The sequence below is a fragment of the Magnolia sinica genome, chromosome 13 (assembly GCF_029962835.1).
Source record: "Magnolia sinica isolate HGM2019 chromosome 13, MsV1, whole genome shotgun sequence".
In the NCBI taxonomy this organism is placed as follows: domain Eukaryota; kingdom Viridiplantae; phylum Streptophyta; class Magnoliopsida; order Magnoliales; family Magnoliaceae; genus Magnolia; species Magnolia sinica.
In genome coordinates this window covers 63,162,673-63,168,647 of record NC_080585.1, presented here as the reverse complement: position 1 = coordinate 63,168,647, position 5,975 = coordinate 63,162,673, and the positions used below count along the sequence as shown (strand labels likewise).

Here is a 5,975-nt window from a genome sequence, read left to right as displayed (position 1 = left end):
AGACACATCTTGCTTTCACATAAAGGTTTCAGTTTGATATGGAAGGGTTAATTTGGTAATCACTAAGCTTGAAAGGAACCAACCTGAGAATTTGAAAGGATTGGGCGAATGGTTTACACCATAGGTTTGCTCCCTATAGGTGTAGATTTAATTCCCTATGAGATATGTGAAAATTTTGGGTGTACAGTCTTCATCATAGGTTTGCTCCCTGTAGGTGAGGATTTGATTCCTCTTCTTGGCATTACTTTTAATGAAAAAAATCAAAAGCTGAAGGAATGAAAAGATGATCTGTGAGGCAAGTATTGGTTATCATTAATCTTCTTATTAGTTACCAATGATATCCTTAAATATCAAGGTGAATCTTAATGTTGACAAATCGAGATTAGATTATGCATTCATAGATCTCAATGGTTAGAATTTTTCTAATTAATGGAATAATACTTTGAACTTGATTATGAAGTTTACCATGTACTGGAGTCTAGGAAAAAGTAATATCCAACATTCATGAATCTTAAACTTCTAGTATCTGGATTGTTCCCCAAAATCATTCGAGTTTTTAAAATTATGATATAATTCTCAATTTATTTTTCGCATACTTTGCTCGGGAGTAGCAAAATGCTGGTTGAGGATTGTGTTGAGGGTCAAATATTGCATATCAGACCCCATTTATTACCTGGATTTATGAGCATGACTCTGTTTAACGGCTTGGTTTAACTGTGTATGTGATGTAGAATGTATGTACGAGCCTGGACCGAAATGGGTGCTTAAAGCATGGACTTAATGCTCTAATGACACCAAGGCAAGGAACGGACTCTAGAAGACCAAGAGCGACGGAATTATACACCAGGGGTCCGAGGAAATCGAGGAATTGAAGCTCAAGTGGCCTGAAAAGTGTCCAGAATGCAAGATCATAGGGTTCCCACCATCCGATCAGTTCAAAACTCCATACGTGGCCTGAGGAGCATAAATGGACCGTACACATAAAATTTCAGCTCCTGGATCACTGTGGAAGTGGCCCAACTACATGATCAGCCCCTTTAATCATTATGTGGGGCCCGCCTGATATCCGGATATGTTTCAAAATTGTTATAGACCGTTTAAATGAGCTGAAAAAATGGATGGACGGAGCTGATCTCTTATATACATCAGCATGGGACCCACATGTGCATCGCACATATACAGCGTGCGTGCACCGGGCGTGCACCGAATCAAGCCGATCGGGTCAGCGCCGCTGACCCGATCCTTCTCGCATACGGAGAACAGCGGGCGGACGCTGTTCGTCCGTTTTTTTTATTGTGGGCCCCACCCATCAGGTATTCGGACAATCTGGACCATCCATTCGATCAATAGGTGGGGCGTAGCCCCCACCTAGATGTCCTTTTCGCCATTATGCACACGTGTAAAGAAAAAAAAATCAAACGCAGGATAGACGGTGGAAATATGTGATACGGTGGGCCACACTAAAATCAAGAAAAAGTATGCATTTTCAATAGGTTTTTCGCCACAAGCCGAATGAACGGAGTGGATTTGCTCTCGGGCATTGTTCATGGGCCCCACCGGCTCTCATTCAAAAGAAACGGAACGTCCGTTTCTTCTGGCGTGAAACAGGGGCGCCGGATGATCTTAGTGGGCCATCATCACGGGCCAAATCATAAATCCGAGCCATCCATCATGTAGAGGGACTCAATATTGTCAGAACCATGCTGACCGTTTTCAGCCATTCACGCATACGTGGCCGCTACAACGATCACAAAAGGACCGTTCGAATATCATTACAACAGGAATTCTTCCATGGGCAGCATCAACGAAGGATCAAAACAGACCGTGTTCGGTCGAAATTCTGAGGAGAAGCTGTTGGACGGCATGGATCTTTCAAATGATAGATAAAGTGGGCCCCACCAATCATTCTTACGCAGGAAACCTCTCTGTTGCGTGATTCAGAGCCCGGTCCTATTACAATCAGCTCCAGCTTTCGCAGCGGAGTCCTGCCAGGACTCCACAGCAGGAGATGAGAAGAAAGATAAAAGGAGAGAGGATTGGCAGCAGCGAGGGGGGAGCCTAGATAGGAAGGAGAAAAACGGAGGCTGTGGGATTTTTTCACTTGTCAGGGAGGAGGTTTTTTTTTGGAAAGTTGGGCTTGGTCTTGGCTTTGAGAAAAGAAGGGAAGGACGGTCTGCTGAAGGTGCTGCTGAAGTTTTTTTTTGGAGTGTGCAGCCGAGAACCAGGGGGCAGCAACAGGATCAGTCGGTTTTTGCTTGGACGATTGCAAGGGAGAGAGAGGAAGGCAATAGAGAGTTCGTTTTCTCTTCTGAGTTATTTTTTTGTTTTATGTTGTTTTTATTTTTAAGAGCGCTAGCCATCCATGTCTAGCTAAACCTCTCAGCTAGGGCTAAGAGGTGAAGCTTGTAGTGAGATGGGAGACTCTAATTGCTGGGTTAACTATTTGATCGTGAATTGAACTTGATTATGGTTTAATTATTAAGGGAATGTTTGTAGTTTTTAATGGTCTATTGTGACTGAAATTACAATGGGTCTGTGATAGCTTTGAGCATGTTCCTTTTCTCCTTTTCATGTTTATGAAGTCAGGAAGCCCTATTGTTCACCATCGTCTCATGGGCATGGTCGGATGACGGTACTCTGCCTAACTTTCATGGCATGTTGATTGATTGGTAATTAGATTAATTCCGTTGTTTGCTTTGTCTCCTGGGCAAGGTTTGGTGATGGAATCCATTCTAATTCATACACCTTTCATCTCTTGAAAACCAGATCAAGTAAGTTCAGTTTGCTTTCCATGATTCCTGATGCAGGCAAAAGATCTCCCTGATCTCTACGAGTGGATCCTCTGAATCCCTAGTTTTCCTTCCTTTGAATTACTTAAGTTTTAGATAATTATTCCACAAATTATTCCCTAAGTTTTATTTGGTTTAGATCACATCTTAGTCTAGTTCTAGTTCTACTTGGTTTCAGAGAACGTACAGGTATCAGTCCCTGTGGATTCGACCTCGGTCTTACCGAGTTTATTACTACATCACAACCCTACACTTGGGGAGTGAACATCGAGCTGGGAAGAAATCACCACTGGGTATGTCTCTTCTTGACCTAAATAGACATATTTTAATTCAGGGGGTAAAGGTTTTAGGTTAAGCTTCGGTGCATTGAGGTTAGACGGTAGAAGCATTGCATCAGTTTGGGATAATTCTTCCAATTGTGGCCTCCACCGGTTGACTTCAAGTACCAGCATGGTATCCAGCATGGTTCCCATCTCCCTAATCATATCATCTTCTAAATCATGGGAGTGGGACAGGAATGTCTCTGGAGGGTCAGAGGATAAGGTCAAAAGAGTTATATCTTCCACGAAAGAGTTAATCAGGTTAATATCATGGGAATCGTCATCATCCTCTAACTGTTTGCCTGTATTGAAAAAGATATTTAGCTCTAATGTCAAATTTCTAAAAGACAAACTCATGACTCCATTCCTGCAATTAATGATTGCATTTAATGTGGCAAGGAATGGGCGACCAAGAATTACAGGAATTTGAGTGCTCATATCTACGATCGGTTGAGTATCTAAGATGACAAAATCTACTAGATAGTAGAATTTATCAACTTGGACCAACACATCCTCAATTATCCCTCTCAATATACGAACTGAGCGATCAACCAGTGGTAATGTAGTCCGGGTGGGTTTTAATTCACCTAGACCCAGTTGTTCGTAAACCAAGTATGGGATCAGATTTATGCTTACTCCCAAGTCAATAAGTGCATGCTCAATACAATAATTTCTAATTACACAAGCAATGGTTGGGCTACCGAGATCTTTGTATTTCTATGGCACATCTTTCTTTAGGATGACACTCACTTTTTCTGTTAAAAATATTTTCTTTTGAATACTTTTCCTTCTTTTGGTCGTACACAAATCTTTCAGAAATTTGGCATATGAGAGTGTTTGTTTAATGGTATCCAATAAAGGAATATTGACTTTCACTTATTTCAGCACCTCTAGAATGTCCTAAGAGTTAGAGAGAGGTTTTGGTGCAATCAACCATTGGGAGAATGGTGCAATCAGCTTGCCTTGAAATTCTGGTTATAATTCTTGTGGAGCAGTGCTAGGTCATCAGTTTTATCTATTTTTGGGTCCTTAGATGTTTCAACCCTTACTGGAATAAATTTGTCAATTATTTTCTCACTCCTAAGGGTGGTGATAGACTTAGCTTGCACCATTTGATTTGAAGAACTTGGATCACTTATTTCATATTGTGGTTTAGGATTGGGGAAAGGTTGAGCAGGAAATATCCCCTTCTTTATAACTGTAACAAGTGAATCCATCTTTTGTATAAATTTTGTAAATTCTCATAATGCTTGAGTAAGCTCCTGAGTTTGTGTGGAATTTTGAGCCGATTCCTCTTGAGGTTTCCCTTGATTTTGAATTTGATTAGGGAATCCTTGAGGAGTAGCTATTTGTCCATTCCTCCAACTAAAATCTGGATGATTTATCCAACTAGGATTGTATGTATTGGAGATGGGTCCATTAAAAGCCTTTGGTAATTATTCATGGCATTAGATTGCTCATTCAATACATCTTGAAAAGCAGGTATTGTTGGGTAATTTTCAGTTGTGTGAATGTTGCAAGCACAAATACTACAAACAGTTTCCTTCGCCTTATCCTTCTTTAGTTCCATAGCATCGAATTTCCTTATGAGATTAGCCACTTTAGCATTGATATCATCATCCTCTTTCAGAAGGTATATTCTGCCCCTCTCCTTTGGTTGAATGGGCCTAAAGGTGGTGCTCAACTTTGGGGAGACGTCCCATGATTGTGCGTTTTCAGTAAGTATGTCCAAATAATCTCACACATCATCAACATTTTTGTTCATGAATTCCCCATTGCACATTGTCTCAACCAATTGGCGCATGGAGGATGTCAATCCATTATAGAAAAGGTGTGTAATGCGCCATATTTCAAAACCGTGTTGTGGGCATGAACTGACAAGATCCTTGAACCATTCCCAACATTAGAAGAATGTTTCATCTTCCTTTTGAATGAAGTTCATAATTGACTTTCTGAGGGTGTTCGTTTTATGATGTGGGAAAATTTTCTTTATGAACTCCCTTGTCATATCGTTCCATCTACCAATAGATCGAGGACGTAACGAATGTAACCACGTCTTAGCTTTCTTTTTCAAAGAAAAGGGAAAGAGTTTCAGCTTGACCGTGTCATCGAACAAGTTAGAAAAATATTAAGTGGCTATGATCTCATCAAATTCTTTCAAATGTAAATATGGATTTTCATATTCAAGTCCATGAAATTTTGGAAGGAGTTGAATCACCCCTGGCTTGATATCCATATGTCCCATATTTTCTGGAAAACCATGCATGAGGGCATGCTCACCCCGCCGGTTGTAAATAATCTTGTAAAGTACAAGGCGGGGGTGCTTGATGCACCTCATTCTCATCCTGGATTTCCTCAACCCTAGGTTGAGGTAGATTTGGAGGTTGTTTGGTAACCATAACTTTAGTTAACTCTATGGATCTCAAGTGGTGTCTAATCCTGTGATGGATAAATAACCCCTCAATCAATCCTCCTTCACTCAAGAGACATCGAGTGTTGTCACGGACCCACTTAGGCATGAAACACTCTCAGCCCTCAATTTCAAAATCTAACCTAAACCTAAAAGGAAAGAGTGAAATAGAAATCTAGAAAGAGAAAGAGAGAATCAGAAAGAAGTTACAAGATTAGAAGTTTCTATATTAAGATCCTACAGAAGAAAAATGAAAATAAATCAGTTTCTAAAAATGAAATAAGAAAGCAACCTAGTTTTTAAAAACAAATTAGGAAATTTTCTAAAAATAGAAAGTAAGTTTTTAAAATTTTTTTTTAAAAAACCTTAACCTAAAAATAGAAAGTAAACAAACCTTAATCTTAACATAATTCTAAAACTAGTAAATCTTAGAAATACGCAACCATTAGTCCCAAG

The 5,975-nt window shown here is 39.9% G+C and overlaps 1 non-coding gene across 1 annotated transcript; it reads left to right on the top strand.

Annotated features, from left to right (window-relative positions):
* Window positions 1-4,962: 4,962 nt before the first annotated feature.
* On the top strand, window positions 4,963-5,069 carry LOC131224415 (small nucleolar RNA R71). Its single transcript, XR_009160901.1, has one exon. It is a non-coding gene; the product is annotated as a small nucleolar RNA R71 (small nucleolar RNA).
* The last annotated feature ends 906 nt before the right edge of the window (window positions 5,070-5,975 follow it).